The following is a 25,455-nucleotide window of genomic DNA, read 5'->3' on the forward strand; positions in this document are numbered from 1 at the left end:
TACCAAGGGACAATTTTGAGGAGTTTCTCTAAATCAAATCCTTCCCCTCTTACCAGCCTGCCTGTGTTTGTACAGGAATTGGGGACTTGAGCAAAGACTTTGTTATGAATAATGGCATTTGGTTGTTAATTTTAATACACAAATAGTATGAGTGAAAGAAACATACCGTCACCACGACAATTTCCTTGAGGAAAAGACGGCTTCAAGATTATCCAGCCCAGGGTATCTAGAAAAACTCTATTTTATCCTGTAGAGGCAACTTGTGACTGAAGACAAGTTTCATTGTAGATGAGGTTATAGCCTTTGCCCAATGCAGGAAAGGCCTTGCTTTGAAAGCAGGTGGGAAAATGTCTGTGTTTTCAAAGTTAGAATTGAATTGATTTTGTATGGAGATTTTCCCTCCTACCCCAACATATAAGAGTGAATATATTTTGACCAACATTCAAAAAAGCTCAAGCAGTCCCTGCACTCCTGGGCTTGAAAGCAGGGCTTTGTTTCCCTAGAGGCCTTCACACCTGGGTGTTCACCCCACGTCCAGTGTGGGCCAGCCCCTCCCCTCCCTCATTTCTCTCTGTTTCTGTGTATTCCAAGTGGGTGGAGGCAGGTGTCAGTGGAATGAGGTGCCTGCCCCTTAAACCCCAGTCTGCAAGATAAGGTGGATCAGGCTCCCTTCAGAATCCAGGGAGTGGGATTTAATGCTTTCTGGCAAGTGAAGATTTCAAATTCTAGAAGGAAAGGGCTCCTCTTCCAAACCGAAGGCTACGACCTTCCGGATCAAGACAAATGTCATTAGGAGTCTCCATCAATTTTCCTTTTCTTCCTGAATGTCTTGTTCATTTGGTCTAATTAACATGACGTTATTAATATAGTGAGAAAGATGTCTGGTGCATTATATAATAGAATGATGTCTGTGTATTTAAAGTAGAACAAGAAATTCAATAGTAACTGCAGCATAGTGGAATGGGGAGAGTCCTAGGAGAAAAGGTCAGGGAGGAAAATGAGTAGGGATCAGGGAGATTGTGTAGAGATTTGCAGGTCATTATAAGAATTTTAAGTTTTTCTTTCTCTTTTATTTATTTATTTTTGACTGCAGTAATGAGCAGTGAATACAATAAGGAGTCCTTTTGGGGTTTTAAAAAGGACCCCTTAAACGTTCTGTAGAAACCATCATGTTAAAGGAAATGGAGGAAACCTCAAAACATATTAAGAGACACCAGTAATACTCCACATCAGAGAGTATTATGGATTGGGGAATGTTAGTAAGAGTTAAAGTGTGGAGAAGGGGCCAAATTCCAGATATATTTTAAAGATAAAGCAATGAACATTTTCGGAGTGATTGGATGGGGGAATAGAGCAAAAATGGAGTCAGTGAAGATGCCAAATTCTTACTCCTAAACAGCTGGAGGAAGAGAGCTGCAGCTAAGTGAGACAGGGATCAATACGATTGGATCAGTTTCAGAGGATACATATGAATTCCAGGTTGGGATATGTTAACTATACAATGTTTATTCTGAGACTTCAAACAGGAGATATCCAGTAGGCTAGGGGCACACAGTGGTCCTCAGATGAAGACCATGTAAAATGTAAACCATTAGATGTTGCCTCGCCAGGTGATTAGAATCAATAGAGAAGAGAAGAGGCCTAAGAACTGAACTCTGAGGGATGTTCCAGTGTTCATGTAAAGGCCAAAGCCGTCTTTGGATCAAAACGGGCAATGTCATGTTCCTCTTTAAAACAGTCACTTCTTCCCTACTCACCACATTCAGATCAAAATTTAACCTCCTTACTGTCGAGAACCCTCCCTGACCTCCCTGATCCTGGACATATTATCCCACTTACCTTCCCTCTCTGCACAGTCTGACTGAAACCTCCAAGTGCAGCTCCCCACACTCCACTTCCTCTCTATTCCATTTTCACCCAAGGCCAGAATCCCCCTCCATTCAACTGCTCTTCAACCACTTTACTGATTTTATTAATCAAATAAAGTATAGATTAGCCACCAGTTTCCCCAGCAAGTCAGGATCCTCAGGACTGGTGTTCACGCCTCTTTTCTGTGCTTCTGTGAGGGAACCCTGAGATTTTTATGTGTCATTCTACTCAGCAATTTTATTACAACTAAACTACTGTGAGAACAGTTGTCATAATGATCAGTTGAGGTGCACTTCCCTCTTTCTAGTTTGCCATTTCCCTAAGGACATTAGGTACTTCCAGTGACCACTATGAGATTGGGCTGCTCAATAGTTTCTTTGAAATAAATATTAAAGCAAATTTTTGAGAAAAGTTAACAAATTAACATATGTGTTAAATGGAATCTCTGTTTATCCTGCTGATCTTATCTCCAAACAAAATAGAGTCAGGCTTGAGATGGTCCTACTAAGAAGGAAACATGCTTTTCCCCTCCTTTACCCACAATATTTTCATCAGTTCTTGCTTTAGCTGCCACAGAAGGACACATTAAGTGACCTTTCTCGAAGGCTGAGAAATGTCTCTTGTCAAGACTTTCTAATACTTCCTGGACAAGCATATATTCACTTGCCAGCACTTTCGCCAGGACTCTGCCTTGGGAAAGTTTAGTTTAGAATCTAGTAGAAAGCCCATTGTTTCCAATACCGGGAGTTAGGACAGTGATTTAAGACAGTTAACATGGAATGAAGAAGAAAGAAGAGTCAGGTACATCATAAAGGTCATTTACACCCTATAAAACAGATTAAAAGGTATGGGACACCGAGTTCATCGGATATGAGTGATACAGAACTGAAGAGAAGTTCATTGGAGGTCTAATAGACTCACTCGCCACAGGTTTCACTTCCACAAAGTCCACACCACGCCCACGACACAGAACTGGGCACAGCTTGAGACCCATACCCCGTGGCCCTCAATCCCTTCCGCTACTACCGGGGCACAAAGTGCGGAAGCCCTACTGAGCTCAGATGGTTCCTACTAGTTCCTAAAGGTTCAAGTTCGGTCACCTGGAGATGAAGATAATTGCATCTTGCAGCACCAGAGAAATGAGCCTAGAACTTATCAAGAAACTCCTTGGAACTCGTCCGAGATTTTTCTCCCTGGTGCTTCTGAAGTAATTGGGTCCCTGGGAGTAGCATTTGCTTGGCTATGATTTATCTTGTTTTGATATTGTTGATAGTAAGAATCGGAAAGTTTAAGTGGAAAATACAATGCTCTACATCCAGGAACACACCCTGGAAAAAAGGCACAGATTTCAGATGAAGAATCTCTGAAGCCCTAAGGCATTATCACAAAGAAGTTTCCTTAGTGTAGTGGTTATCACGTAGTGTTGTGGTTATTAAGCCCGCATAACACCTGAAAGATTCCTGGCTGAAAAAAGGGCGGAAGCAAACTGGTCGTTCTTTTCGTGAATTCTGGATTTGCTCCAGAAACTCTTCATGTGCATGCCCTTACGTTTCAACCAAGCCCCTAACCTTCCCTTTGTCTTTGCAGCGCCAGACTTTAAATTCTCAGAATAGCATAGCCAACTTGCCTCCTTGTCCACCACAGCAGGTTGTCAGGTGCTAGGTTATCTACTGGGTTAGAAAATATCTTACACCCGCTGCAGTAGCTAGCCATAGGAGGAGGCGAGGACCCCATTAGTTCTCAGCACAGCATTCAGAGTGAAGGGTCCTGAGACTGCAGTGTGGTTGCCGTATGCAAGGAGGATCAAGAAGCCAATTGTAACTGCAGCAGAGTGAGCAAGGTGCACAGAGTACTGTTGCTGTTGTTAGGTGCCATCAAGTGGGCTCCGACTCATAGCAACCCTATGCACAACAGAATGAAACACTGCCTGGTCTTGCACCATCCTCACAATCGTTATACTTGAGCTCATTGTTGCAGCCACCGTGGCAACCCCCTCATGGATGGTCTTCCTCTTTTCTGCTGACCCTGTACTCTGCCAAACATGATGTCCTTCTCCAGGGACTCATGCCTCCTGACAGCATGTCCAAAGTACTTAAGACTCAGTCTCGCCATCCTTGCCTCTAAGGAGCATTCTGGCCGCACTTCGTCCAAGAAAGATTTGTTCGTTCTTTTGGTAGTCCATGGTATATTCAATATTCTTCACCAACACCACAATTCAAAGGCGTCAACTCTTCTTCGGTCTTCCTTATTCATTGTCCAGCTTTCACATGCATATGATGTGATCGAAAATACCATGGCTTGGGTCAGACGAACCTTAGTCTTCAAGATGACATCTTAGCTTTTCAACACTTTAAAGAGGTCCTTTGCAAGAGATTTGCCCAATGCAATGCGTCTTTCAATTTCGTGACTGCTGCTTCCATGGCTGTTGTTTGTGGATCCAAGTAAAATGACATCCTTGACACCTTCAATCTTTTCTCCGTTTATCATGATGTTGCTCATTGGTCCAGTTGTGAGGATTTTTGTTTTCTTTATGTTGAGGCGCAATCCATACTGAAGGCTGTGGTCTTTGGTCTTCATTAGTAAGTGCTTCAAGTCCTCTTCACTTCCAGCAAGCGAGGTTGTGTCATCTGCATAACACAGGTTGTTAATGAGTCTTCCTCCAATCCTGATGTCCTGTTCTTCTTCATATAGTCCAGCTGCTCATATTATTTGTTCAGTTTTGGGTACAGGTTAAATAGGTATGGTGAAAGAAGAAAACCCTGACGTACACCTTTCTTGACTTTAAACCAATCAGTATTCCCTTGTTCTCTCCGAACGACTTCCTCTTGATCCATGGAAAAGTTGCTCATGAGCACAATTAAGTGTTCTGGAATTCCCATCCTTCACGGTGTTTTCCATAGATTGTTATGATCCACACAGTCGAACGCCTTTGCACAGTCAATAAAACACAGGTAAACATCCTTCTGGTATTCTCTGCTTTCAGCCAGGATCCACCTGGCATCAGCAATGATATCACTGGTTTCACATCCTCTTCTGAATCCAGCCTGAATTTCTGGCAGTTCCCTGTCAATATACTGCTGCAGCCGTTTTGGAATGATCTTCAACATAATTTTGCTTGCATGTGATATTAATGACCTTGTTCTATAATTTCTGCATTCAGTTAGATCACCTTTCTTGGGGATAGGCATAAATATGGATCTCTTCCAGTCAGCTGGCCAGGAAGCTGTCTTCAGTATTTCTTGGCATAGACGAGTGAGCACCTTCAGTGCTGCATCTGTTTGTTGAAACATGTCAACTGATATTCCATCAATTCCTGGAGCCCTGTTTTTCGCCAATGCCTTCCGAGCAGCTTGGACTTCTTCCTTCAGAACCATTGGTTCCTGAGCATATGCCACCTCTTGAAATGGTTGAATATCAACTAATTCTTTTTGGTATAATGAATCTGTGTGTTCCTTCCATCTTCTTTTGATGTTTCCATCATCATTTAATATTTCCCCATGGAATCCTTCACTATGGCAACTCAAGGCTTGAATTTCTTCTTCAGTTCTTTCAGCTCGAGAAACGCCGAGCATGTTCTTCCCTTTTGGTTTTCCATCTCCAGCTCTTTGCACATGTTATTATAATACTTTACTTTGTCTTCTCAAGCCACCCTTTGAAATCTTCTGTTCAGTTCTTCTAATTCATCAATTCTTCCTTTTGCTTTAGCTGCTCGACGCTCAAGAGCAAGTTTCAGACTCTCCTCTGACATCCATCTTGGTCTTTTCTTTCTTTCCTGTCTTTTCAGTGACCTCCGGCTTTCTTCATGGATGATGTTCTTGATGTCATTCCACAACTCGTCTCTCCGGCAGTCGCTAGTGTTCAATGCATCCAATCTATTCTTGAGATGGTCTCTAAATTCAGGTGGGATATACTTAAAGTCATATTTTGGCTCTCGTGGACTTGCTCTGATTGTCTTCAGTTTCAGCTTGAACTTGCATAGGAGCAATTGATGGTCTGTTCCACAGTTGTCCCCTGGCCTTGTTCTGACTGATGATATTGAGCTTTTCCATTGTCTCTTTCCACAGATACAGTCAATTTGATTTCTGTGTGTTCCTTCTGGTGAGGTCCATGGGTATAGACACCATTTACATTGGTGAAATAAGGTTATTTGCAATGAAAAAGTCGTTGGTCTTGCAAAATTCTATCATTCAATCTCTGGCATTGTTTCTATCCCTAAGGCCATATTGTCCAACTACTGATACTTCTTCTTTGTTTCCAACTTTTGCATTTCAATCGCCAGTAATTATGAATGCATCTTGATTGCATTTTCGATCAATTTCACACTGTAGCAGCTGATAAAAATCTTTTATTTCTTTATCTTTGGCCCTAGTGGTTGGTGCGTAAATTTCAATAATAGTCGTGTTAACTAGTCTTCCTTGTAGACCTATGGATATTATCCTATCACTGACAGCATTGTACTTCAGGATAGGTTTTGAAACATTCTTCTTGACGATGAATGCAACACCATTCCTCTTCAAGTTGTCATTCCCAGTGTAGTACTATATGATTGTCTGATTCAAAATGGCCAATACCAGTCCATTTCAGCTCATTAAGGCCCAGGATATTGATGTTTATGCATTCCATTTCATTTTTGATGATTTCCAATTTCGCTAGATTCATACTTCATACATTCCAGGTTGTGATTATTAATGAATGTTTGCAGCTGTTTCTTCTCATTTTGAGTTGTGTCACATCAGCAGATGAAGGTCCCGAAAGCTTTACTCCATTCACATCATTAAGGTGGACTCTACCTTGACAGGGCAGCTCTTCCCCAGTCATCTTTTGAGTGCCTTCCAACCTGGGGGGGCTCATCTTACAGCGCTAAATCAGACAATGTTCCCCTGCTATTCATAAGGTTTTCACTGGCTAATGCTTTTCAGAAGTAGACTGCCGGGTCCTTCTTCCAAGTTTGTTTTAGTCTGAAAGCTCAGCTTAAACCTGTCCTCCATGGGTGACCCTGCTGGCATCTGAATACCAGTGGCATAGCTTCCAGCATCACAGCAACACACAAGCCCCCACAGTATGACAAACTGACAGACACTTGGGGGGGAGAGAGCAGTAGGAGCAAACAAATCGAGTGGAGGATTGTTAGGCCTGTCAAAGTGTAAAAATAAGGAAAATTTTCTAAGAAGAGAAATGATAGTTGCATTGCAGAGTAGGTAACAAAAGCAACAACCCAAGCTGGGGTATCATTGGGAAGTGCTCCAAATTCTGAAAGAAGACAAGTGTTTTTATGCATGAGGACTGGGGACCATACATGGGATACTAAACCTCTTGTTGTCAATTTGATTCAGACTTATGGTGACCCTATAGGACAGAGTAGAACTGCCCCATACGATTTCCAAGAAGGGAGCTGGTGGATTCTGACTGCTGACCTTTTGGCTAGCAGCAGAATTCTTAACTGCTGTGCTACCCAGGCTCCATCAGATACATATGAGGTGCAAATAAAACTTTCATGTCAGTTAATGATCACAGATTTTGGGGGGACAAATGGCTTACATAAACACCTTCTCGGTGAATATTTTCACCTTTCCCTTGATGGAATATGCTTATCACGTGCTTATGCATAAGCCATGACGTAGTCATACATCAGTAACAAGTGTTCTTTCTGAGACCAATAGTATTTTTGTCACAATATCACTACATAGTTGTTCACTTAAGGTGGAGCTCACATATTTTAAAAGCAGGAGAAAAAAGGGATAAAGCACAAAGGGAAGTTTCAGTTCAAACCTGTGTCAGTCACAGTCATGGCAGTAACCTCAGTTTTTTTTTTTTTAATAATTTTTATTGAGCTTTAAGTGAACGTTTACAAATCAAGTCAGTCTGTCACATATAAGCTTATATACAGCTTACTCCATACTCCCACTCACCCTCCCCCTAATGAGTCAGCCCTTCCACTCTCTCCTTTCGTGACAATTTTGCCAGTTTCTAACCCTCTCTACCCACCTATCTCCCCTCAAGACAGGAGATGCCAACACAGTCTCAAGTGTCCGCCTGATACAAGTAGCTCACTCTTCATCAGCTTCTCTCTCCTACCCATTGTCCAGTCCCTTCCATGTCTGATGAGTTGTCTTCGGGAATGGTCCCTGTCCTGGGCCAACAGAAGGTTTGGGGACCATGACCGCCAGGATTCCTCTAGTCTCAGTCAGACCATTAAGTATGGTCTTTTTGTGGGAATTTGGGGACTGCATCCCACTGATCTCCTGCTCCCTCAGGGGTTCTCTGTTGTGCTCCCTGTCAGGGCAGTCATCCGTTGTGGCCAGGCACCATCTAGTTCTTCTGGTCTCAAGATGATGTAAGTCTCTGGTTCATGTGGCCCTTTCTGTCTCTTGGGCTCATAGTAATCGTGTGACCTTGGTGTTCTTCATTCTCCTTTGATCCAGGTGGGTTGAGACCAATTGATGCATCCTAGATGGCCGCTTGTTAGCATTTAAGACCCCAGACACCCCATTTCAAAGTGGGATGCAGAATGTTTTCATAATAGAATTATTTTGCCAATTGACTTAGAAGTTCCCTTAAGCCATAGTCCCCAAACCCCCGCCCTTCCTCCGCTGACCTTTGAAGCATTCATTTTATCCCGGAAACTTCTTTGCTTTTGGTCCAGTCCATTTGAGCTGACCTTCCATGTATTGAGTATTGTCCTTCCCTTTACCTAAAGTAGTTCTTATCTACTAACTAATCAGTAAAAAACCCCTCCCACCCTACCTCCCTCCCACCCTCGTAACCACAAAAGTATATGTTCTCCTCAGTTTATACTATTTCTCAAGATCTTATAATAATGGTCTTATACAATATTTGTCCTTTTGCCTCTGACTAATTTCACTCAGCAAAATGCCTTCCAGGTTCCTCCATGTCATGAAATGTTTCACAGATTTGACACTGTTCTTTATCGATGCGTAGTATTCCATTGTGTGAATATACCACAATTTATATAACCATTCATCCGTTGATGGACACCTTGGTTGCTTCCAGCTTTTTGCTATTGTAAACAGAGCTGCAATAAACATGGGTGTGCATATATCTGTTCGTGTGAAGGCTCTTATTTCTCTAGGGTATGTTCCAAGGAGTAGGATTTCTGGGTTGTATGGTAGTTCTATTTCTAACTTTTTAAGAAAACTCCAGATAGATTTCCAAAGTGGTTGTACCATTTCACATTCCCACCAGCAGTGTATCAGAGTTCCAATCTCTCCACAGCCTCTCCAACATTTATTATTTTGTGTTTTTTGGATTAATGCCAGCCTTGTTGGAGTGAGATGGAATCTCATCATAGTTTTAATTTGCATTTCTCTAATGGCTAATGATCAAGAGCATTTTCTCATGTATCTGTTAGCTGCCTGAAGATCTTCTTTAGTGAAGTGCGTGTTCATATCCTTTGCCCACTTCTTGACTGGGTTGTTTTTTTTTTAACTTTTATTGAGCTTCAAGTGAACGTTTACAAATCAAGTCAGACTGTCACATATAAGTTTATATACACCTTACTCCATACTCCCACTTGCTCTCCCCCTAATGAGTCAACGCTTCCAGTCTCTCCTTTCGTGACAATTGTGCCAGCTTCCAACTCTCTCTATCCTCCCATCCCCCCACCAGACAGGAGAAACCAACACAGTCTCAAGTGTCCACCTGATACAAATAGCTCACTCTTCATCAGTGTCTCTCTCCTACCCACTGTCCAGTCCCTTCCGTGTCTGATGAGTTGTCTTCGGGAATGGTTCCTGTCCTGGGCCAACAGACGGTTTGGGGACCATGACCGCCAGGATTCCTCTAGTCTCAGTCAGACCATTAAGTATGGTCTTTTTATGAGAATTTGGGGTCTGCATCCCACTGATCTCCTGCTCCCTCAGGGGTTCTCTGTTGTGCTCCCTGTCAGGGCAGTCATCCATTGTGGCCAGGCACCATCTAGTTCTTCTGGTCTCAGGATGATGTAAGTCTCTGGTTCATGTGGCCCTTTCGTCTCTTGGGCTCATAGTAATCGTGTGACCTTGGTGTTCTTCATTCTTCTTTGATCCAGGTGGGTTGAGACCAATTGATGCATCCTAGATGGCCACTTGTTAGCATTTAAGACCCCAGACACCCCATTTCAAAGTGGGATGCAGAATGTTTTCATAATAGAATTATTTTGCCAATTGACTTAGAAGTTCCCTTAAGCCATAGTCCCCAAACCCCCGCCCTTCCTCCGCTGACCTTTGAAGCATTCATTTTATCCCGGAAACTTATTTGCTTTTGGTCCGGTTCAGTTGAGCTGACCTTCCATGTATTGAGTGTTGCCCTTCCCTTCACCTAAAGCAGTTCTCATCTATTCACTAATCAGTAAAAAAACCCTCTCCCACCCTGGTAACCACAAAAGTATGTGTTCTTCTGAGTTTATACTATTTCTCCAGATCTTATAATAGTGGTCTTATACAATATTTGTCCTTTTGCCTCTGACTAATTTCGCTCAGCTTAATGCCTTCCAGGTTCCTCCATGTTGTTGTTTGTCTTTTTGTGGTTGAGTTTTAACAGAACCACATAGATTTTAGAGATCAGGTGCTGGTCGGAGATGTCATAGCTGAAAATTCTTTCCCAATCTATAAGTGGTCTTTTTAGTCTTTTGGTGAAGTCTTTAGATGAGCATAGGTGTTTGATTTTTACGAGCTCCCAGTTATCTGGTTTCTCTTCATCATTTTTGGTAATGTTTTGTATTCTGTTTATGCCTTGTATTAGGGCTCCTAAAGTTGTCCCTATTTTTTCTTCCATGATCTTTATCGTTTTAGTCTTTATGTTTAGGTCTTTGATCCACTTGGAGTTAGTTTTTGTGCATGGTGTGAGGTATGGGTCCTATTTATTTTTTTGCAAATGGATATCCAGTTATGCCAGCACCATTTGCTAAAAAGACTTTCTTTTCTCCAATTAACCGACACTGGGTCTTTGTGAAATACCAGCTGCTCATATGTGGATGGATTTATGTCTGGGTTCTGAATTGTGTTCCATTGGTCTATGTGCCTGTTGTTGTATCAGTACCAGGCTGTTTTGACTACTGTGGCTGTATAATAGGTTTTAAAATCAAGTAAAATGAGGCCTCCCACTTTCTTCTTCTTTTTCAGGAATGCTTTACTTATCTGGGGCTTCTTTCCCTTCCGTATGAAGTTGGTGATTTGTTTCTCCATCACATTAAAAAATGTCATTGGAATTTGGATCGGAAGTGCATTGTATGTATAGATGGCTTTTGGTAGAATAGACATTTTTACTATGTTAAGTCTTCCTATCCATGAGCAAGGTGGTTTTCCACTTAAGTAGGTCCTTTTTAGTTTCTTGTAGTAGTACTTTGTAGTTTTCTTTACATGGGTCTTTTACATCTTTGGTGAGATTTATTCCTAAGTATTTTATCTTCTTGGGAGCTACCGTGAATGATATTGATTTGGTTATTTCCTCTTCAATGTTCTTTTTGTTGATGTTGAGGAATCCAAGTGATTTTTGTATGTTTATCTTATAACCTGAGACTCTGCCAAACTCTTCTGCTATTTTCAGTAGTGTTCTGGATGATTCCTTAGGTTTTCTCTGTATAAGACCATGTCATCTGCAAACAGAGATAATTTTACTTCCTCCTTGCCAATCCAGATGCCCTTTATTTCTTTGTCTAGCCTAATTCCTCTGGCTAGGACATCTAGCACAATGTTGAATAAGAGCGGTAATAAAGGGCATCCTTGTCTGGTTTCCGTTCTCAAGGGAAATGCTTTCAGGCTCTCTCCATTTTGAATGATGTTGGCTGTTGGCTTTGTAGATGCCCTTTATTATGTTGAGGAATTTTCCTTCAATTCCTATTTTCCTGAGAGTTTTTATCATAAATGCGTGTTGGACTTTGTCAAATGCCTTTTCTGCGTCAATTAATAAGGTCATGTTAACCTCAGTTTTAAGGTACTCTTTCGCATATGCCCCTTCTGATGATGGATCTTCACAGAGGTTTCTTGACACCATTATAAGAGTGCTTTCTTTTCCCTGGAGGCCTGGTGGTGCAGTGGTTAAGAGATTGGCTGCTAACTACATGATCAGCAGTTCCAATCGAACAGCTGCTCCCTGGAAACCCCATCGGGCAGTTCTTCTCTGTTCATAGGCTTGCTATGGGTTGGAATTCACTGAACACCAACGGGTTTGGGTGTTTTTTGTTTTCTTCTCTTTTGTATGGATGTACTCTGTGGATGTTTACTTCTCTACTTATCATATACAGACCCCCTGCTTTACCATGCCATAACTCATATACTCTGCTTCTGTGATCTTCTGGTTGGGGGCACATACAGAGTAAGACCACATTTGGAGGAATAACTTGACATTTCCAAAACATTAACTGAAGGTTCGAAACTAGATTTCCCTACAAATTTGTTTAGGAAATTTTTTTTGTACATTGGTGGGAAAATAGGAGTTGGATTACAAACATTAAAAAAGTAGTGTATATGATTAAGATAATTAACCCAACCAGTAAGAAAGAACACAACTAAGAGCCAATATTATTAAAAAATGTATATATATATATATATATATTATTAAAAAAAAAAGTAACTAAAAAAAAATTAAGAAAAGGAATGTCAGGCATAGGAGGCACTGAATGAAGTTAAGTAACTTTTTGGTGAATTTTTCTGATACGTTGTTGCATTTCTCCCTGTAGTGTTTACCTAGTCATAATAAGAAGTATTCCCAATGGCATGGGCTAATACTAAACAAAATCCTTAAAATTCAGTAACTTGCATGAGGTCTCATTCCTTGATCTTGGGAGGAGTTGTCTACTTCAGATATAGTCTCCTTCTGGCCACTGAGGCCCTTGGATATAATCTTTAATGCCCCAGAAGGATGGTATATCCAAAGAGATGTTTTTGGCTTTCTTAAATTGAGATAAAGAGATCCAAGGTTTAATTTTTGGAGATTGGTTGTACATGGAATGGTGGGGAGAACTAACTACGGTCCTTTTCGTAAGTACAATATGGTAAAATATATTGAATTATTATGGTCAAGCATTTTCAGGGAATTAGCAAAGTAAAATTTACTTGCAAATGACAAACTTAAAAATGCCTTTGGATGACTTTAATAATAATTCTAAAAAGTGATGGACATGATGGAAATTAAGCATATAACTAATATAGAATTAAACAATGTCAATTCAAAAAAATCTTTAGATGAAAATATTGTTAAACATAATGAATTACCTGAATTTCAAAGAGCTTTAGATATTTTTTTTTTTTTAGATATAACATATAATCATCTTAGAACATAATATTAGATAGTTAGGCTATACCAAGATTACTAAGTTTTTTAACATCTGAACAGTCACAAAAAAATTTCCTAGATAAACAATGTGAATTTTTCAGTTAAAACCCTTTCATGATATGTGGAATAGAACCTGTCCATATATATTTTCAGGATCTCAGGTTGCTTGGGGGGGTACTTTTCCCACTGAAAGTATTTGCTGCCCTCCAGTCGGGGCTTGATTAATGTTGAAAATAGGAAAGAAAACTTCTTTGGCAAACATTCACTAAGGTAGGAGGTTTAGGTAAGAGGCAGTTCTCCCACGAAGTGTGATTGAGTCATACTTCCTGGCTTTTGTACAGCTTCGTAAGTCTTCCAAGAACTTTTATGGCCTTTTTTTTCAGTTTTAGAGCATTTTGGCAGCTTTAGATTTTGCGTGTGTGTCATATTTGAAAAACCAATGCAACCAAAAGGACTTTTCTCATTTTTGAAAAGTGTTACTTTTGGGGGACATGTGTTACTCACAAATTATGTACCAAAATTTGTAATGCAAAACCTAAATTCAGAAGGACTTCTTGATTCAACATGCCTTCCATTACTGAAAACACAAGGCATCAAAATTTTTTCCAAAGGATAAAGTAATAGGGTCTTGATGATATTAGATTTAAAAGAATGAATAACTGTAACTAAGTCAGAAATTGAAATGATAAAATTATGACACAAATTTTAACTCAGGTCAAATGTGGTAATGTTCTCAGTATGACAATATATTTCATGTAATTCATAACGTATTTCATAGAATTCTTAAGCATTTTTCTCTATGAAATGGAAACAAATCTTTTCTGGCTTTCTATGATATTTGAAAATAGTCAGGATATTCAAATTATCATATTCAGGAACTTATTGTGTTACAACTCCTGCTTTTAAGGCAGATTGCACAAGAAGAAAATTAAATCTACAATCCAGTAAACAAGGAAAATTTTGTTTTATAACAATGAGAAACTCGTTTCTTTGTTTACTATGTTATTTGATATTCAATTTTTTTTTTAATTCTCATGGATTAACTCATCAAACTTTAGCTGCAGCAGTATAAAAACCCAGACTACATCAAACAAATTCCTTCTTTAAGAAAACTTTCAAATTTCTTGCCTTTGGGATGTATTTCTCATTTTATAATCCTTCAGTACACAAACACAAACCCTCAATACACATAGATACATGCTTTTTTCTGTGGCATACTAGCTTTCTATTTGACCTTCTTTCAACATTCTATGAAGCTGAACAATCATCTAAATTCTTTTTCCATCCTTACCTCTTTTTCATCTCGGTAATTTTCTACACCTTTCCTCTAGCCTTCTATAACTTTCTATATCCATCCAAATCCTTTAACTAAAGCACATTTCATATGTTTAATCCAGCCTTAGTTACTTAAGGAAATGTTGGAAACTGCTTTTAAATTCACTTATGATAAAACGTAAAAAATTGTGTCAGAGCAAGTTCCTTTTCATTAGTTCTTGGGAATATTAGGATTACTCAATTTCTGTAGGTGCTCATTTATCACCAAACCAATCAGAGTAAGTTCTTTGAAGAAATATTATAATTTAGTAATACCATACGGAGGCTGGAAATTATTGTATTTTCATAATGTTGTCTTTGGCATGCAGTGTAGGATTTTTAGAGAAATAATTTAGAATAATTTGCCCTTTTTTAATGCTTATGCTACACCAATGAAAATAACTTATTTTATTTTCAGGTGTGTTTTTAAACAGAGCCATTTATATCAAAGTTCCCAAGGATAGGTATTAAAAGCCTAGACTATGAAACAGGAGTAAGAGAGAAATGAGCTGAAATTTTAGAAAGCCCTATGAAAAAACTTTAAAGTGTTCAAGAGGAAACGTGTCACTTTGAGGACTAGGGTGCACCTGACTGAAGCCATGTTCTTTTCAATTGCCTCATATGCATGCTTAGATGGATGGATTTTATTTAGATTTTTTTCCTAAAGCTAAAAATTAAACAAAAGGTTGCCAAGAAGAAAGAAAAGACAAGTACAAGTAGGAACTCATTTTCCCAAATTGACCACTGAAATTCTAAATTAGTGTATTCGGACAGATTTTAAAAAGCACTTGAAAGAGAGGTTTGTTGCCTGGTTTCATTGAAAAGGAAGTAAGTTCAGTCAGCTTTGTTATCAGAACCAAAAGGAGGAGCAGCTGGCAATTCAACAGAGAGGAGTAGGAGTTGAAATTTAACTCTGCAATTCTTTATTCTCTTTAGCAACTTAGAGACAGTGTCTTGCAAGAAAGTAAAACCAAAAAACAAAAGCTGTCTAGAGGGAGCTCAAATAAAAATCCAAGTACAAACTTTGACTTGCAAGAATCAAAACAACAAGAACAAAAAACTAAACGAGAACCAAACAAACAATAAAAACTTCAAGAACCAGAAGAAACCTACACTAAAATTCAAAAAACTTTGATGCAAGAAAGCAGAGCTCGTTTTCAAGAAGTTATTAAGCAGACTCTGAGAAATCATGGAGTTGGAGAGCAGGGTCTGGTTCCTGACCATCTCAGGTGCCTAAAAGATAATGCACCATCGAATCCTACTTGTGACCCCAGATAAGTAAAAGTGCAAGCTAACAAGAACTCTGTGAGGAGAGAAATGATAGACTTTATTGTAGAACAGAAAACAACCAATGCAACAGCCCAGTTTGGAGGCAGCACTGAGAAGTGCCCCCATGTTGCAGTAGCACTGGGAGGTGCTCCAAACTCTGAATAGGGAGGAAGGTTTTTATACGTGAGGGCTGGGTGTTACACATGTGTCACATATGAGTCACAAGTAAAGTTTTCACAAGCTCAGTTAATCATCATGGACTTTCTGTGAGCTAACTGTGTACATAAACAGCTTTCTAGGGAGCATATGGACATTACCTTGCTGGAACATTCTATTGCTTGCTTATTCATGAACTACGACTTTGTCATACATCAGTTACAAGTGTTCTTTCTAAGAACAAAACATTTATCATACTACCACTACATACTTGTTCACTCAAGAGGTAGAGGGGACACATATGCTGAAAGAAGAGGACAAAGGGGACATAAGACAAAGAGAAGTTTGGATTCAAATCTGTGTCAGTTAGTCATGTCAAGTGTCTCAGTTTTAACATGTTCTTTCACAGGCCTTTTTTTTTTTAATGTGAAAAGTGTATTTGTTTCTCCTTCATGCAGCCAATTGGAAACCGGCACTTTCTTTTTTTCTTTTTTATTGTGCTTTAGAAGAAGGTTTACAGAACAAACTTGTTTCTCTTTAAACACTTAGTACACATATTTTTTTATGACATTGGTTAACAACCACGCAACATGTCAACACTCTGCCTTCTCCACCTTAGGTTCCCTATCACCAGCTTTCCTGTCCCCTCCTGCCTTCTAGTCTTTGCCTCTGTGCTGTTGTGCCCCTTTAGTCTTGTTTTGTTTCATGGGCCTGTCTAATCTTTGGCTGAAGGGTGAACCTCAGGTGTGACTGCATTACTGAGCAGAAAGGATTACAGGAGACATACTCTCAGAGTTTCTCCAGTCTCTGTCAGGCCTGTAAGTCTGGTCTTCTTTGTGATTTACAATTTTTTTCTACATTTTTCTTCATCTCTGTCCCAGAATCTCTATTGTGATCCCTGTCAGAGCAGTCAGTGGTGGTAACCAGGCATCATCTACCTGTACTGGACTCAGTCTGGTGGTAGATGTGGTCCGTTAGTCCTTGGGGCTAATCAGTCTTGTTTTAGTCTTCTTCATTCTTCCTTGCTCCCAAAGGGGCAAGACTAGCGGTGTATCTTAGATGGCTGCTCACAGGCTTTTGAGACCCCAGATGCTAATACCCAAAGTAGAACATAGAAGATTTTCTTTATAAAGTATGTTATGCCAATTTAGCTAGATGTAACCACAGACCATGGTTCCCACAGCCCTCAGCTCAGCAATTCAGTCCCTCAGGGAGTTTGGATTTGTAAGGAGCTTCCATGACCTTTTTACATGCCATTTTTTAAGTTCACCTTTATTCTGATAAAATGAGTGGATGATGGGTTTTAAGCAGTGAAGTAACTCCATGTGATTATGTTTTTAAAAGGTCCCTTTGCCAGTTCTGTGGAGAATGTTTTTTACAGCGGGAAGAATAAGTACAAGGAGATTTGTTAAGTCCCTTTCCTCATGCTACATGTAACAAATGACAATGGCTTGAATGTGACACCCCCCCCCCCAAAAAAGTCAAACTCATTGCTATGGAGTTGACTCAGCCAAGTAGCGACCCTATACGACAGAGCAGAACTGCCCCCAATAGAGTTTCCAAGGAGTGTTGGTGGATTCAAATTGCCAACCTTTTGGTTAGCAGCCATAGCTCTTAACCACTGCTCCACCAGGGTGCTGGATATGACCTAGGGAGCCTTAAATTTATATAGGTGTCTTGCCAGAAGTAGCGAGGCTGAATAAAGTCCAAGGGCTAGAGTCTATTTTTATACAAAAGTTTCTTAAGGGGTAGTAGTTAATGCTGGAATCTGTTTTTATGAACATTTGTTAAAATCATTATGAAAAGTTCCAGAAAGAAATGAGAGACAGCACACACAAAAACTTATTCTTTCCCATAAGCAGGGGAGGGATGTCCCACCAAAGGTACTTTATCTTAGCCTACAAAGAGGCTATGCTATAGGAAAATTACGCTCTCACAAAGCAGCGTAGTGCAATTTCCTCTTGACTGACCTGACAACCCATTCCAAGTCACTAAAGCAAGAGTGGATGTTCCCAGGTTGTTCCCAATGAAACATCACCCTACTAACTAAATGGGTATAAAGTCAAGGAAGACTCCTTAAACCAATCATGTATTCCCATATGATATGTTTCTGGCCTTTGACAATAATGCAATTTTTCTTAATTTACTTCCCTCTGTAGTAGTATATTAGAGACTCCCTGATTGTGATTCAGTGGATTCTGTTAGTCTCTTGTGTCTGGTGCACACTGGCACATCTCTCATTGCAACGATCACCTTTGTATTTGCTTAATAAAGATCTCTTTTCACCAAATTTGATTCTGGGGTCTTTTTCTCCAATGCCAGACAAGATGGTGGCTGTCAAGAGTAGTAAGAAGTAGTCAGAGTCTGGATATATTTCGAAGACAGAGAGAAGGGAAATTCCTCACAAACTGGATGTGAGATATGACAGAGAGAATAAAATAAATGATGACTTCAAGGTCTTTTAGCCTGAAAGAGTGAAAGAATTGAGTTGCAATTAACAGAAATATGAAAGACTGTGTGTAGTAGGATTATTAGAGAAAAATGGGAGTTCAGTTTTCTACATGCTAAGTTTTAAATGCCTAGTATAAAACTTCCAAGTGGTAATGTCAAAGAATCAGTTGTATATACAAGATGTGAGGTTCATGAAGTGGTCTAGAATGCAGATACACATTTGTGAGTTGTAGGCATATAAACCAAAAAACCAAACCCGTTTTCATCAAGCAGTTAAGGGTTTGTCTACTAGCCAAAGGGTCACCAGTTCAAACCCACCAGTCACTCCATGGGAGAAAGATGTGGCAGTCTGCTTCCAGAAAGATGATAACCTTGGAAACCCTATGGGGCAACTCTACTGTGTTGATGATTGAAAGCATGAGAATGGGTGAGATTACCAGGGAGGGAGTACGTATAGAGAAAATGTTCAAGGACCAATCTGTGGGACATTCTCCTATAGAATGGGTGAGGAGAGGTGACACCAGCAAAGACTATTGAGAAGAATGAGGCAGTGAGGTAGAAAGGCAGTCAGGACAGCAGTGTCTTGGAAGTCAGAAAAAAAAAAAAAAAGTCTTAAGATAGTGTTTCCTGACATTGAGAAGTTGTCTTATTTCCTTCCAGCTATTTTTTTTTTTTTTTTTTTTTACTGTTACAGGAATACCACAATTGTTTTCTTTAAGAAGCAGAAGTGTACTTTCTCACAGTGTAGGAGTCTGGAAGTCCAAATTCAGGGCACAGCTCTAGGGGAATTCTTTCTTTCTGTTGGCCCTGGGGGAAGATCCTTGACTCAGTTTCCATAGCCTCAGAGTTCCTGGGGTCCTTGTTGATCCTCACATGTACTTCTGTCTTCCTCAGTTTGTCCTCCCTTGTCACAGGGCCTAATCTGTTCTTTTTGTATCTCAAAAGTCATTACATTTAAGACATACCCTACACTGATTATGGCCTCATTAACAGAACAAAGAAAACTGGTTCCCCAATGGGAATAAATTCCCATGTATAGGGGTTTGGATTTCAACACAAATTTTAGGGGGACACAATTGAATCCTTAACAGAAGTCAAGGAAGAGATGGTCTTGAAAAAGTGAGAAGCAGTCATTGGTAATCTTGACAAGAAGTTTCCATGAACTGGTGGTGTCAAAAACCAGAATGTAGTGAATTTCAAAACTGGAGCTAAGAAATCTGGATAATTCTCTAGGGGATGTTACAAAGCCATCTGAGAAACAGGGTAGTAGCTAGAGGGATATGTTGGGTCAAGAGAAACCTTGTTAAGTTAGGAGACAGCACATGTGAATATTCGTGGAAATAACACAATAGTCAGGAGACTATCCAGAGGTTTCCCGTGCTCATCTGACTTTGGCACCGTTCTAGGTCTTGGGGATCCAGAAAAAGAAAAAAAAATCTGTCTTCATGGACAGAAATTGTATCACGGACAGAAGCCAACTTGTAGGCTAAAAAAAATGGAAATATGCATTATATTTGACTGTCCTTATTTAATAAGTAGAAACACCATGTTCAAGAGTAGGAAAGCGCATTATAAGGGATGAATAAACACTCAGGTAGAGGAGATAATCAGGTAGAGAAAGTGCTTGATGGTGTCAAGGAGTCACAGTGAGCTGGACCCTGAGAAAGGCACAAGGAAAATGAGATGCTGAGATGCACAGCGGCCATCAGAGGCACACCCCATCTCCAAGACCATCCCCACTCTTACCCTGGTTTTCTTCACTCAAATTTCTATCTGAAGGCTTTATATCACTTGTTCCAAAAAACTGTGCCCCCCCATCCCCCTTTAGAGGGGGAACAAAGAGTGTATAGGTATTACTACTGAGGATTAGGGAAATAAAGTCGACAATTGATCTAGATTTGATGTCACAGAGGTTATTTTCAACGTGCAGCTGGGTGTACAGTGAAGACAGCAAGATTTTTTTCTTGATCAGAAAACTTTTCCCCTTGGCCAGTACGGGGATTGAACCCGCGACCTTGGCGTTATTAGCACCACGCTCTAACCAACTGAGCTAACTGGCCACCTCAGGGAGAAAATTTTTTTATGTTCACACACTAGGAAGATTTTTCACACCTTCTTCACTCATCCAAACGATACTTGCTTTTACATAATCTTAACTATGAATAAATGACACTCCTTTTTCAAGCTTCTCTGTATGTTTTTTTATTTCCTCTTTCCTCACTCCCGTAGAAACAGGCACAAAATCTCTACCTCCAGCAGAGATGAATTCGCTTCTCCTGTGGAAAATAAGAAATTCTGGAGCCGTCGATTTCATCCCAACAGAAACATTACTAGAGAGGGCTCCTTCAGCCTACCCCAGGAAGCAAACCTTTGAGAACGATTCAGACACCTCAGGAGAAGGACCTGGTTGATTTGGTCCCTGCTGACGTCCTGAGAATTCCCCTCCTGACAGGAAGGAAAGTCCCGGTGGATCTTCCTTGCCTGTTCCGAAATCCTGGGCAGATGACCCTTCTCTGTGTTCGAGAAAATGCCCTGCAGCGTGGATCTCTGTGGGTCCATTTTGCGATTTTATTGTCATTAACCGCTCAAGTCCCTCTTTCCTTTCCCTGAGGACCAGGACTGTGTTGTCTCGCTCTTCACTCCTCTAGGGTCCCAGGTGCCTGCACAGCATGGTGGGTTGGTCAATAATTTCAGTTCGAGAATTGGAAAAAGCGTACAGAGTATCATCTTGGCTGATAATCAGGTTTTGGAAAAATAAACAAAGGCTCTAGATTTTGCTAACTGGCCAATATATTCTTTTAAACATTACCTGCAATATTCAAACAGTGGAGGTCTTGACGCTCAGATTATTTCGGAGGTTTCGAGCTGCTCTTTTCTAGCCACCCCCATAAAACGTGGAGGCTGGACTGGAGAAGCACAGATACCACCATCTTCTCCCTACTGATCTGGGGGCACCTGCCATCATACACTAGATACTGAGTGTATGGGTCCGCTATATTAAGCGATGCTTAAGGCAAAACCTGGAAAAAGGCGACTCCCTCCCTTTACCTAAGCAAAAAAGGGAATGTTAAGAGAAGATAGTGAAAACGGCAGGAAGAAGAAGTAAAGAAAAACATATCATTGTTTTCCTCCAGTAAATCAAGTAAATGCAACAAGAAACTGTAGACTAATTTAAAAGAACTAGGCATGTGTGAAGTCGAATATAAAGATGTGTGATGTCCCAGGGATGAACAATATAGAGTCCAGTCTTGCAAATCACCCCTACCCTGTATCTGGCCCGCAGCTTGACGTTGCAGGGTCATATCCCTGCAGCTAGCTGCCCGGCCCCTAGTGCGGACTCACCGGCTTCCAGAGCTCGGTCCTGAGGGTCTGGGGCTCTGGTTCCTAAAGGGTAATTTCTTTCCCTAGAGGGGCATACACAAGAGTAATTTCCATGGGACAATACTGAGGAGTTTCTTAAAATTAAATGCCCCTTCCTGTCGCCAGCCCGCCTGTGTTTGTAAAGGAATGGGGTCTATAAGGGAAGACTTTGATTGTTGTGAATAGTGGAGTTTGATAGGCAAAAAGAATGAGTGAAAGAAGTGTACCGTCACCGTGAGTATTTCCTGGAGGAAAAGACGACTTTGAGATTATCCAGCCTGGGGCATCTAGAAAAACTATTCTGTACAGGGAACTTGAGACTGAAGGCCACTTTCATCGTAATTGCGGTGATTGAGTATGCCCAATATAGGAAAGGCCTTGCTTGCTATGAAACACGGTGGGAAAACATCGTTTTCTGAGCTTAGAAATGTATTAATTTTGTACCGGAGATCCTTCCTCCTTACGGAACATATAAAAAGCAACCACCCATTGCCATTAACCGAACATAGAAGAGCGTATATATTGTGACCAACGCAAGAACTCTCCTGCCCTCTCTGCTGGCCTGGGCTTGAAAGCAGTACATCATGACCCTAGAGACGCTGACACTCAGGTCTTCGCCCACCCATAGCCGGTGCCAGCGCCTCCCCTGCTCGCTTCCTCTCTGTTTCCGTGGTTTCCAAGAGGGTGGAGGCGGGTCTCAAAAGAAGGCCCCTGCCCCAAAGATCCCCGTCTGCGTGGAGCCGGTGGACATGGCTCCCTTCAGATTCAGAGCGTGGAATGTACAGGTTTTCTGTCAAGTGAGGACCTCAAAAGCTTATCCGCTTTGAAATCGACCCCTTGGGACTTCCGGTGTCAAATGAAATGTCATCAGGAGTCTCCATCAATTTTTTTCTTCATTCCAAAGGTCTTGTTCATTTGGTTTAATCAACATGATGTCATTAATACGTTGAGAATTCTTAAAAGGGAAAGACTTTAGGGGAATTATTTATACAACTAACGTAAGGCTAAATAAAGCAAATTTTAAAGTACTGTTAAACATAATGATTACCATTAATTTCAAAGAGCTTTCGACAGAACATCTAATAATCTTGGAATATTAAATAGATAGGACATACCAAGAATTCATCAAGATTATTAAGTTTTTTCTAACTTCTGAATAGTAATGAAAAATTTCATGGGTAAAAAATGTGAATTTCCCAGTTAAAACGCTTTCATGACACGTTGGAAAGAAAGTGTCCACAAACATTTTGGGAATCTTAGGATTCTTACTCTGTCCTACAGGGTCGCTGTGAGTCAGAATCAGCTCCATGGCATGGGTTTGGTTTTTTGTTTTTGGTTAGGCTTCTTGGAAGGGAATTCTTCCACTGAAAGTATTTGCTGCCCTCTAGTGGGAGTTGGTGTAATGTTGAAAAATGAAAGAAAAGTTCTTTGGGGAATATTAGCTTAAGTATGAGACAATGCATCCAGAAAGTCTGGTTGGGTCAAACTTTTGTCTTTTTTGGCTTTTGTACAGCAGAATAAGTCTTATAAGCACATTTACGATTCCTGGGTCATAGTTAGAGAGGCCTGGTGGCTTTGGGTTGTGCAAGTGTGTGTGTCTATGTTTTGGGGGGGGGTGTGGAGTATTTGAGAAATCAATGCAACCACATGGATTTTGCAGCATGTTTGAAAAGTTTTACGTTTTTTGGAACATGTGTTGCCCACAAATTATGTATCAAAATGTATCACAATTCATTATTTTAAAGCAGGAGACAAATGGGATATATGAATATTTATGGAAGTAACATGAAAGTCAAGAGAAAATTAAGAGGTTTCATACATTCACTCTGGCTTTGGCATCATTCTAGATCCTGGAGATCCAGAAAAGGAAAAAACAAACAACAAAAAAAAATCTCTCTTCATGGACAGAAATTAGAGTGGAAGTCTATTGATAACTTAAAAAAAAAGAAAGAAGGAAGGAAAATATGCATTGTGTCTGACTGTGATTACTATAAATCTATAGGGATTAGTTTCAGCGGTAAGAAAGAGCAGTGCAAGGGCTGAGGTGACAATCAGGTAGCAGAGATAATCAGGTAGAGAAAGTACTTGACAGTCCCGTGGAAACACAGTGTGTTGGACCCTGGAAAAGGGACGAGAACAAGGTGTCAGAAGGACAATGGCCTCCATGCACACCGCCCATCCCCAAGGCCATCCCCACTCCTAGCCTCCTTTTCTTCACTAAAATTTCCATCTTCTGGCTTTGTGTCACTTGTTTCAAAAATCTCTTTGTTTCTTCTCTTCACCATGCCCATTTTTGAGGGGGAGCAAAGAGGGTAGGTGTCACTACTGAGGATTATTAAAGACATACAGTTGACATTTGAACTAGATTTTATATCAGAGTGCCTATTTTCTCAGTTTAGCTGGGTGTGAATCGAGTGCAAAGTTATTTGTGTATTTATTTTTAATCAACAGAAATCTTGTTTTCCTGGCTCAAACATAGACCAAAGCTGGGAACTTGGCATTATTAACACCACACTTTAAACAAACAGTCTAACCAGACAACTGTTTAAAAAAAAAAAAAAAGTCCTCTTTTACATTCAGATAGATCTGTCTTTGTTGTCTTCCTCTTCACTCATCCAAAGGAGACTGTCATATACATAATCTTACCTACAACTAGATGACACTATTTTTTCAAGCTTCTCTTTGTGCTTTCTATTTCCCCTTTCTGCACTCCTGCAAAAAGAAAAAGAAAAGAAACACAAAAACTACCCCCACCAGAAATCAGCTGCGCTCCTCCGTTGCAAAATAAGACGTTCTGGAGCTGGTCTATTTCTTCCCTAGAGAAACATTGACTAGAGAGTGCTCCTTCATCCTTCCCCAGGAAGCCTTTGAGAAGGGTACTGCAACCCCTGGAAAGGATCAGGTGGATCAGGGCGTGAGGATTCCCTTCCAGACAGGAAAGAGGATCCCGATTGTATCCGCCCTGTGCGTTCCTATATCCTGGAGAAACGGCCTCTTCTTTGTGCTCCCTCAAAGGCTAAAGTTGATTAATTTCCAATTTAGGGCAAAATGTAATAGGCAGAGTACCCCTGTGAAAGCACCTAAAGAGACTTTTTATCTCCTGAGCTTTGTATGGTCCATGGATATTTAGATTCTCAGGGCACTTGTAGGGGATAACATTGGTTCACTATATTAATGACATATGATTCATTGCCATATGAATAAGAATGATCCAGCTCCAAAATCCCATTCAATGTATGGTTTCTTGACCACTCCTGGCACAAGCTCTGTTCACGTGGATTAGATATTTGTGTGCAGAAAGTTTATTAGGGAATGATATGGGAACACCACCTGTAAAGGACTGACGGAAGCAGGGTTAAAGGCGGAAAGTTGACAGGCAGCAAGAGAGGCCTGAGCTGATCCCATGAGGAGCCTTGGAAATGGGAGGGCCCTTCAGAGTTAAGGCAAGAGAGTCAGACCTTTATAGGTATGTATTGAGCGTCCATTACTGTGGGCTGTTCAGAGAGGGAACATGGCCTTGACTGAGGCAGTTCCTTTCAGCTGAGGGCAATTCCTAGAGAGGACCTCAACTTTGTGCCATGAGGGAGCAACACTTGTGGCAGCTGGGGAAATGAATGCCTTGGTCCTGAAAGGAGGGAACCTGGGTGTCACAACCCAGCACACAACACAGAGAACAAGGTTGGAGGCAGGCTTAGCAGGCAGCTGCTAACCAGCAGAAGGAAGGTTGTTAGGTTACTGCAGTAATTCAGGCAAGAGATGTAGATA

The 25,455-nt window shown here is 40.6% G+C and overlaps 1 non-coding gene across 1 annotated transcript; it reads right to left on the minus strand.

Annotated features, from left to right (window-relative positions):
- Positions 1-20,316: 20,316 nt before the first annotated feature.
- On the minus strand, positions 20,317-20,390 carry TRNAI-AAU (transfer RNA isoleucine (anticodon AAU)). The gene has a single exon. It is a non-coding gene; the product is annotated as a tRNA-Ile (tRNA).
- Between the last annotated feature and the right edge of the window lie 5,065 nt (positions 20,391-25,455).

This window comes from Loxodonta africana, chromosome 1 (genome assembly GCF_030014295.1).
Source record: "Loxodonta africana isolate mLoxAfr1 chromosome 1, mLoxAfr1.hap2, whole genome shotgun sequence".
NCBI lineage: Eukaryota > Metazoa > Chordata > Mammalia > Proboscidea > Elephantidae > Loxodonta > Loxodonta africana.